The sequence below is a fragment of the Mastomys coucha genome, unplaced genomic scaffold (assembly GCF_008632895.1).
Source record: "Mastomys coucha isolate ucsf_1 unplaced genomic scaffold, UCSF_Mcou_1 pScaffold14, whole genome shotgun sequence".
NCBI classification, from domain to species: Eukaryota; Metazoa; Chordata; class Mammalia; order Rodentia; family Muridae; genus Mastomys; species Mastomys coucha.
Genome location: NW_022196896.1, coordinates 42,367,559 through 42,377,875, shown reverse-complemented (window position 1 = coordinate 42,377,875; position 10,317 = coordinate 42,367,559). Strand labels below are relative to the sequence as shown.

Below are 10,317 nucleotides of genomic sequence, written 5' to 3'. Positions count from 1 at the left end.
TTTTTTTTGTTGTTGTTTGCTTGTTTGAGACAGGGTTTCTCTGTGTAGGCCTGATTGTCCTGGAACTCTCTGTAGACCAGACTGTTTCAAACTCAGAGACCCTCCTGCCTCTGCCTCTTGAGTGCTGGGCTTAAAGGTATGTGCTATCACCAGTCACAGATTAGCAGGGTTTTTAAAAATGTAATGGTCTTTGTACATTTTCCAGTAAACTTATTCTTAAGTGTTTTACAATTGTTTCTTTTTCATACAAAGGAAGAAATCAACTGAGTTCTGTGTTTGATCTTATGCCCAGCAATCTTCAAATCACCGTAGTTATTTGTAGGTTTTTGTGAGTTTGTATGTATTAGTCTACATATATGCCATCAATTTCATCAGGGAGTAAAGAGGGCTCTGTTTCCTTCTGCTTCCCCAACTCACTGGCCTGGAATTTCAGAGATGAGGAATAATTTGCCTGTGTTTACAAAGACAGTATCAGGGTTAAAACACCAGGACCTGATTTCAGAATCTTAAAGTGACTGTTGGGGCATTAGGTATTTGTTGTTTAAGCAGCAAGAAAGATACAGCCAGAAAAATAGGGTCTCCTGGAGGAAGGTCTTAGTGTAAGGTGAAGAGTTTGAATTGTATCCTGTAGATAATAAAGGATCCTTAAATCTTTTAAATGGGAAAGTAACAGTAAATGTGGGAAGATAGGAGCCAGTTCACTATCCATTTCATGAGCATTTACTAAGCAGGTATTAGGCTGGAGGAATCGTTACAAGGCAAGAATACCTTGTGGCTTGATAGTGGAGACATTAAGATACAAAGAACAGGATCTCAGCACAATCTGTCAGCCATTTGGGAAGGCAGATTTATGACCTTGCATACATTATTGAATAACTCTGGACCACAGCTTCCTCATCTGTAAAATGGGGATAATATATATAGTGGCAACCTTTACTAGAGATAAGAATGTATAGAATATGCTTGGCTCATATTAAACACTATGGTGGATTTTGAAGATAACAAATATTTGGTTAAATGTTTTTATTCAATAATCAAATTGAAATCTAACTTTGTCCATTTTTTACTTTTGTATTTCTGTGATGACTGTAGTTTTTTGTTTTTGTTTGGTTTTGAAACAAGGTCTCAGGTAGCCCAAGATGCCTCAAATTGAGGCTTCGCTTGAGCTTCAGGGCTTGCCTACAGCCCCCAGGGCTGGAGTACAGCTGTACCCCCCCCCCCACACACAGCTGGTTTCCAGTTTACTTTTTGTTCCTGTTGCTTTGGTTTTTTGAGACAGTTTCTCAGTGAATCCCTGGCTGTGCCTTGAAGTCAGAGATCCACCCACCTCTGCCTACCGAGTGCTGAGATTAAAGGTGTGTACCATACCATGCCCAGCCTTACATAAAAAATATGAAAAAACCCACCATTTATACTATTGTGTTTGAATCATTGCTAATTGTACCTATGAAAAATTGTGTTTGATGATGGCTTTATGGTCACATAAGTCTACTTCATTTTTGTTTTTTAATGTAATAGTCTATCTCATATTTATTCACCTACCTTATTTTGCCTTTTACAATTCTATTTTACTATCAGTACAACATGATGTATGCTAAGAAACTAACACAATATAGTAAAGAATTTCTCATTTTTATGTTGGAAAAGTTGAGTACCTTGAAAGCTGACCATGGAAGTGAAGACAGACAAAAATAGAGTTGTTTGCTTGCTTTGGAATGGTGCTGTATGCTTATAATCCCAGATCTTGGAAGGCTGAGCTAGTTCAAGACCAGCCTGGCTACATGAGATCTTGTTTATTTGTTTTTTTTAAAGTCTAAATATCAGTGCTAGAGAGATGGCTAAAGTGGTTAAAGTGCCATCTCATAGTGTGAGGACTGGAATTTAGATCCCCTGTACTGGTGGAAATAGTAGGTGAATGTGCATGCCCACCTGTAATTCCAGCTCTTGGAAGACAGAGACAGGTATTTCCCTGGAGCAAACTGGCTAGCTAGACAAGATGTTATTTGTGCATTCTGGGTTCAAGGGTGTAACCCCACCTCCATGGATAATGTTGAGTCTGATTGAGCACATTTAGATAATATTCTGGTGTCAACCTTGGCTTTCATGAATTCCTTTGCCCTCACCCATGTGAGCATACACACATGCACATTTATCATACACACATACACAGAAAAGAAAAAATAAAACAAACTAAAGTCCAGCAACATGTCTCTGTTGGTAAGGTGATCTCAGTTGAATCTCTAGGATCATATGGTATAAGGAGAGAACTTACTTTCTGAAGGAAGTTGTCACTGACTTCCAAACATGTGCTGTGGCATATACATGTTCCTTTCCCAACAATGCACAATATATATGTATATACATACTTTTAAAAATAGAAATGTTTGTCTTAAGTTACTACTGATTTTTAAAAAATGCTTTATTTTACCTGCATTGGTGTTTTGCCTACATGTACATCTGTGTGAGGGTGTTGGAACCCCTTGAATTAGAGTTATAGGCAGTTATGAGCCCCCATATGGGTGATGGCTGGTGAACTTGCTATATAGCCAAGGATGGCTCTGAACTCATCCTGGGTCTTTCTACCTCCCCAGTGCTGCAATTAGAAATATGAGCCATCATGTCAAATTGATTCTGAGGTCTCAGAAATTGATGCTTCAAAACATGGAAAGCCTTCTTTATGAGACTGTTTTATGGTATGCTCATGTAAATAAAATAAATATTTTTTTAATAAGAGGGGGCTGAAGAGATGGCTCAGTGGTTACGAGCACTGACTGTTCTTCCAGAGGTCCTGGGTTCAATTCCCAGCAACTTCATGGTGGCTCACAGCCATCTATAATGGGATCTGATGCCCTCTTCTGGTGTGTCTGAAGACAGCTACAGTGTACTCATGTAAATAAAATAAATAAATCTTAAAAAAAAGAGAGAATGTTTTATGATTAGAACCCTGGCAAATAAGGGATGAAAGAACATGAGGACTCGGTCAGATACAGTTGTTCCTTTGCTTCTTTCTGTAGCTTCACTGGTCCATGGTCAACTACAATCTGAGAATAGTATGTGGAAATTTTCATAAATTTCTCATTGCTTGCCACTGTGTCATGACAAAATTTTTCAATGTCTTCTTTGGTCCTACTTTGTACCAAATCTATCCCTTTGTGTAGTCTCTCCTTACTATGTATGCTTTTTGGCTACCAAGAAAAACTATGAAGTGTCCCCTTCAAGCAAAATGATTCATGTACAGAGAGCTGTGCGTGGGAGAGCCTACAGATATTTGTGTAGCATTGATTATAGTATAGCTATAATTGTTTGTTGTATTAGTTACAATCTATCACTCCGCCTAATCTATAAACTGTATCATAGGTATCCAGGTTAAGAGAAAACATGTAAGGAACTTGGTGCTCTGTGATCTCAAGAGTTACTAGAGGGAATGACGGGGCTGAGGGTGGGGGTTGTGGGTCCTAGGGGCTTACAATCTTGAGGATGAGAAGGGCCAGTGCACAAACAAGGCCTCATGCTCTGTACAAACACAACACAGTAATACTTATGTGTTTGTTGAACTGGCACAAGGACTTAATAGACAAGTACAAAAGTAAGTAGTTTTCTGCAACCCAGAAATCAGTAGGAGTATTGATACATGCAGGGGAGATTGTTACTCAAGGTAGCTCAAAGATGTATTGATAATAAGGTTGATTCTGAGAAAACAAAATTAAACATATAAAAGCAAATAAATACATTATAACATGGGTGTAAAGTCTTGACTCTATTTCAGAACACTATTTCAGAAAAGTCACATGATTCCTCCAGGTCCCACTGGAGTAAGGCAGCAACCTGGAGCTCATTACGCTACTGTAAGAGCTGTTTGCTTTATTTTTTTTAGAAACAGTCATGTGTCTTGAGCATTCAATAAGAAGTTCTACTGAGTAATACAGCATTGAAGCAGGGATTTGTTTGTTTGCACATTCATCACAGGTAGTTCTTTTTTTTTTATGTTAATTCTGTCACCATTGAGCACTGATAGACTCTGGATAGCTGCCTCTCCCCCCAAAAGGAGAAATAGAAAGCAACAAGAAAGAGTCTTACTTAACTCTTAAGAATTCAGGACAGGAGAAGAAATCTAAGTCTGGCAATGGGGAAATTCCTGGGAGGAACCCAACCTTCCTGCAATAATATTATGGGTTAGGAGTGGAGGAGGACAGATCATAGGAACACTCTGCATTTCCCGATTCTGTCCCTAAGTTGGTAAAGGCGTTTGAGTCTTCGGGGAACATAATTTAGTTATTCTAGCTAATTAAAAAAAAAATCCTCAAAATTTCCTGCTAACACGTGGTCAAAACCAATCATTTCAAACACCAGACATATCCCTGAAATAAAATGTTAAGTACCTCATTGTAGACCTCCTCCCGACTCCACTCACCAATGCTAACATTTGTTATAGCTTTCCAAATATTTTCTAGCTATAGCTAAGCAGGTATATACTTTTCTTTTTCTTTGTCATAATAAACTCGAGCTCAAACCCATGATTAAAAAGCACATGTTTGCAATCAATGGACCTGGGCTCAAATCTTCTCCACCTTGCTTATTGTGTGACTCTACAAAAATTACTTTTTTAGGCTTCAATGTTTTGTGAGGTACAAAAATAGCAATTACAAAAAAAAAAAAAAAAAAAAAAAAAAAAAAAAAAAAAAAAAAAAAAAAAAAAAGGAAAAATAGCAATTACTTTGTAAGGTTTGAGGATTAAAATTTGGAGTGTGTATGAACCACTTAATGCAGTGCCAAGTCGTTACAGTTCAATAAACCCTGTCTATGGCAAGTGACCTTTCATAAGAGTTAAAAATAAGGAAACGTGTTCCTGTCTTATTTTGATAACTTCCGTTAAGCTAACAATTCTTTCAATTAATTATATTTAAATGGAAAAGAAGTTGCTTTTCCAGAGTTTAAACGCAATACTCCTCCACATCTCTTCAATCCCATTAAGGATTTGATAATGGATTCCCCAATTTAAAAACAAAACAAAACTTTTGTTGTCTCACTGTGTGGGATAACACTTCACTCCGCCTTTCTAAATACAGTACAGCCTTTGCTTTGTCAAGCAATCGCAGGGTGGCACCCCGGTAAGTTCGCCTCCCGCGGTCACGCCCCTCCATCCCCTCCAGAGACCTTAGGGACAGCAACTGGGGAGGCGTGTACACGAAGGAACTGAGGGGACATGGTGGCCAAGGAGTGCGCCACGGAACAGCGTCTGGGTGCAGAGATACATACGAGGGGTGCAGGCTGCTGGCTCCTGGGCCCTGCCCGAGCGCGCGCAGGAGGCACTTCTGGGGGGCGACCCTAGCACTAGGTTTTCCCCGACCACCTTCTCGCCGCAGCGTTCCCCCCGGACCCCCATCTGAGGCGCGGCAGTCCCTTGGCCTCCACTCCCCGGCCCTGGCCAGTCCCCATTTCTAGCTTTCTTTTGGGCATTGCCCTTTGCCCTCGCATGGAGTCCTCTGTTGACTCTCCCTTCACTTCCAGTCACCCATAGGTCACGGTCCCTAGACCACAGCCACCCATCTTGTCCAACTCCCGGAGCTCTGAAGTCTCGCCAGCCGGGGAGATGCTGAGGACCCCGCGGGTGGGGTAGCCCCGGTGTTCCCGGGCCCACGCTCTGGGGGCGCGGGACGCAAGTTTCCGCCGGGTCCCCCGAGCAGTGACAGCGTTTGCTCGGAGGCGGCCGGGAGGCGGAGGGCGGGCCAGCCCCGTGCCCGAGCCCCCTCCCCTGCTCGCGAGCTCGCGCGGTCTGTGTGTCTCACTCTGCAAGTGCAGAGCCGCGGAGGAGGAGGGGGAGGAGGAGGAGGGAGCTGGGGGAGGATCTCCATTGAAATAAACAACCAGGCAGCAGTTATTAACACGGGAACATGGCGGCCGCAGCCTGGGCTCCCGCGGCGGCGGCGGCGGCGGCGGCGGCGGCGGAGGTCAGCGCCGACAGCAGCCCGCACCTGACGGCGTGACGGCCGCGTCGGTAAGCGCGCCTCCCCTGGGGGCTCGCGGGCAGCGGGCGGGGGGCGTCGCATTCCCACCCGGGCCGCTGCCCTTGGTGCGCGCAGCCCGGCGGAGCCGCGCGCCGGCCGGGTGGGCTGTTGTTGTGTGCGGGCACCGCTGCCCGGGCGTGCGGAGCTCGCGACGCCCATCCTCGAGGCGCGGCCGAGCCGGGGACTCGGCTCCCTGGGGGGGGGTGGGGTGGGGTGGGGAGGGCGGGAAGACGCGGAGTCCCCGGGAGAGAAAGGAGGCGCTCGGGCGCCGGGCGAGAGAGCTCGGGAGACGAGCCCCGGAGCGCGAGGCGGGCGGAGGCTGCAGCCCGCGGCGCCTGCCGGCCGGCCGGGCGAGAGGTGAGCCCCGGGACCCGGGACGGGAAGCGGCGGCTGTGCGGCGCTCGGGCCCCTGCTCCGGCCCCCTCCGGGCTGCGCGGCGCGGCGCGGCGCAGCCCGGGCCGGCGGGGTAAGCCCGGGCCGGCGGGCGCAGTCGCGGCCGGTGCTTTCTTCCCGGGAGGCAGGCGTGCGGCCGGTGCTGCACGGGTGGGAACCGGGCGAGGGGAGGCAGAACCTAGGAAGTGCCGGGGGTGTGTGAAGGTGACGCGGCGGCGGGGGCTCGGGCGGCTTCGGGGCGGCAGCGCTCGGGCCGCGCAGGCCCGGCCGCGGTGGGGGCGGGGAGCCGGGGTCGGGCGGCGGCGGGCGGCGGCGGCGGCGGCGCCGCGCCGGGCTCGCCCCTGACTTAACTTTCTGGGTGCGGGCATGTGTGCCGGAGGCGCGCTGGGGCCGCGGCCGGGGGCGGGAGGCGGGCTGCGGGCCGGGAGGTTCCGGGTTGGCTCGCCAGCGCCCCCTCTCCGGTCCCCCTTCTGCGGCCCCTGCGGGGACAGGCCCTCGGGGGGCCCCCCGCGGGAAGCGAGAGGGGGCCTGACGGCTCTCGCGCCCCGGTCACGCCCTGGACCGGGGACCCTCCTCTCCAGGCCCCTGGAGGCCCCGGGGGAGGCGTCCAGGGTCGGCGCTGCGGGCTGGAGTGCCCGCACCCCGCCCCTGGGGGAGTCCTGGAGGCGCCGCGGCTGCGCTCGGGGGTGGCTCGGTCCCTGCTTCCCTAGTCCCTCCCTTTCCCCTCCCCCAAGTGGCTTCCGGGGCCTGCGGACTGAGGGGCGGGAACCGGGGACCCGAGCCCCTTACTCGCCGGGACTGGCGTTGGGCCTCAAGCCCGGAGGGCTCGTCACTGGTAGGGGAAACTTTCCCAAACCCGAGCCCGAGTCCGAGCACCCTCCTCCGCCACCTCGTCCTCTAATCCCACTCCCACTCCACCTCCTCCGACTCCTTCCCCTCCCACCGACCCGAATCTTGCTGTGCCTGACTGATGGGGCAGTGAGCCAATGGAAGGCGGGAACTGACCTGACGGGTGTCGGTAAGCCAATGGTGGAAGCCAGAGGCAGGAAGGGGGTGGGGTTTCTTTCGACCAGTTAGGGCTGAGTTGCAGGCGGGGCAGGGGAGTCATGGAGACGCCGGGAGCCTTCCACTCTGGCGCGTCCCTTGGTCACCCGCACCTGGGTTTGTGGAATAGTGTCACTCACGGAATCTGTGACCTGGGGAGACTTGCATAGGTGCGCGAAGATACTGCTTTTCTCTGGTGTCCCGAGAGGCGTTGTTTTAGGCACGACAAAGTCTAAAGCCACTTCAGGATGTGGCAGTAACTGCGAGGCCCGGTTTTAAAATGGCATATGTTGATAGTGACTGTGTTCTGGATCTCAGCACCAGGTGAGATCTTTGAAGGTCTGCGTTAGTTTCACTGGGCTTCTGTCCAGCACCGGGACGATGAAATTGAAAGGGCACCCTGGGAGTAAAGGCGCGGGGTGGCCTCATGTCAGGTGATATTTAGGAGTGCTAAAGCATTCTTGTTTGGAATTGGCCTCACTGGGACCTTGTTTAATCAGACCACCAATTCCCCAAGTCTCCTTGAAAGTTTTATTTGGTCTGGGTGTGACATTTTTACAAAGTTGCGGTGTATGTTGTGCGTGTTTTTTGTCTTGCTCTTGGGTAAACAAAATGAAGTTTTGAACCAAAGCGCCACTAAGATACCAAGCGTGGGTTTTTAAAGCGCAAAACTAGCCAAAGAATATTTGTTGGTAGAAAACAAAAGGAATAAAGTATAGCAGTATAGCTTTCCATATTACTCCCATACAAAAGATTCTTAAAACATTTTTTTTTTTTTTTTTTTTTTTTTTTTTTTTTTAGTTTCCTTAAACACGGATGAATTGCACAGTGTGTGTCTATTTCTCTGATGTGTAAGAGGTCAAGAGCTATCTTTGATTGTTTTAACTGTTTGGGTCCAGTGAACTGACTTTCTTGACTCCTGAGTTTTAGGAAAGGGGGGCGGGGGCGGTTCCCTGTGAGAATCCCAGGTTGCTCAGCGGGAATTGCAGTCTGTTAAAAAGACAGCTGCTGCTGCTTTTTGTGTGAGTGCATGCTCTGTTCTTTGTTGGTGAGGTTAGTCCAACTCGACAGCAGCAACATTCCTTTTTCCAATTGGAATGTTTGGGAGTTCAAAGAATGAGAAATGTTAAACTTAGAATCCATTCATTTTTGGAATCTGTCACCCATGAACTTAATTTTGGGACTTAAAAAAATATCTAATGGGCATGATCCACACTGGGTTTGCTATTGGGTTATTAAGACAGGATTTGAGAGAGACGAATGTAAGGAAACTGTAATATGTGACTTTCAAATCTATAGTGTAGATTCCCAACCAGTGTAATTTTAAACATTCTTGAGGAAGTAAATTGCTTTTTGCTGTAGCTTTTGAAGTGTTATTTTGGTGATAAATGAGTCAAGTGAAAGATAAGCACTTATTTCAACTGACAGAAGTAGGGAGTATTGTAAATTAATGTTCAGAGCCCAGCGACATTCAGACACTCCCGCTATTAGTTAATTTGGGAGGCCATTCTGATCAGGTCCTTTTCTCTTTCCTGAATTCTTAAAAGCAACCCATTATTTCACTTCATTCTCCATAAGGATCCTTCAAAACATTCTTAGATTCTTGGTGGCAGAGAATAGGAAGTCGCCTCATGCCTGGCAAGGAGAAAAACCTCTCAAGCATATGGAGACATCTAGAAAAAGATGTGCATTGTCAGTGGTGATTCCATTGTGTGCTCTCTCTCGTGCTGGAGCTGAACATTCTTCCTCCTGGGAATTCCCCTCTTAAAAGAGAGGATTTCTTTGACTTTTAGATGTCAGAGTGCTGAGGCCCAGGTTTCAAGACAGCTCAGCAATCATGCATATGAATTTAATGCTTTTGAGGACTTCATAATTTTTAAAAATTTTTTTAATCCTTCATCAATTAACTATAATTTAGATGACTTTCAGCATGAGAGACATTTTACTGAAAATATATATAGAAGATAGGGGGTCCTGGGATTGCATAAAGGGTTAATGCATCTTGGTTCTCTCCTTGCCTCTCAATAGAAGTATCTTATTAAAGCTTTCCAGTCTCTCTGGAGTCCATGATCTCTGGTCACGTTTCTATTTTATGTGTAGAAGTTTAGGACTCAGTGCCTTACTGTTTTAGGCCCGGCAGGTTGCTATGTGACCCATTTTTTTGACAGCTTAGATCTCTAAAAAAATTGTTTTTGTCATATTGGATACAAAGGCTACTCTTTGAAGCAGTCCTTACATTGATAGAAAGAAAAAGAATGAAGAGTGGCCCTTTAAAGCATTTTTAATAGAAGACTAATTTTCTGGTATGCACAGGTGTCTTTGATATCTTGATCATTTGTTGTTTTGTGGTTGAAATTATATTTAAAAGGGTAACTAATTTTTAGCTGTTAATATGACAAAACCAATGTTTAAGACCTGTTAGCTTTTTTTTTTTTTTTTTTGGTTTTTCGAGACAGGGTTTCTCTGTGTAGCCCTGGCTGTCCTGAAACTCACTCTGTAGACCAGACTGGCCTCAAACTCAGAAATCCACCTGCCTCTGCCTTCCAAGTGCTGGGATTAAAGACATGCACCACCACTGCCCAGCCCTGTTAGCTTATTTATTTATTTTTAAAGATTTATTTATTAATTATATGTAAGTACACTGTAGCTGTCTTCAGATACCTAGAAGAGGGCATCAGATCTCATTACAGATGGTTGTGAGCCACCATGTGGTTGCTGGGATTTGAACTCAGGACCTTCGGAAGAGCAGACAATGCTCTTAACTGCTGAGCCATCTCTCCAGCCCCCATTAGGGTTTTACTATTTTCTGTTTCTAGTATTGTTTAATGTTACATTATTATATGCTTTACTGATTTTTTTGCTTTTTTTTTTTTTT

At 46.6% G+C, this 10,317-nt stretch overlaps 1 protein-coding gene across 10 annotated transcripts in view; it reads left to right on the top strand.

The window, feature by feature from the left end:
* Window positions 1-5,613: 5,613 nt before the first annotated feature.
* Ncoa2 (nuclear receptor coactivator 2) overlaps window positions 5,614-10,317 on the top strand; it is a 249,034-nt gene continuing 244,330 nt past the window's right edge. For 5 of the 10 annotated variants that reach the window (XM_031366899.1, XM_031366885.1, XM_031366894.1 and 2 more), the window contains exon 1: window positions 5,618-5,995. The gene's annotated coding sequence lies outside the window, so the exon portion shown is untranslated. Of the gene's footprint in view, window positions 5,996-6,230; window positions 6,363-10,317 lie in introns of those variants that run through there. The other 5 variants (XM_031366887.1, XM_031366891.1, XM_031366888.1 and 2 more) reach the window with 3 other exon arrangements.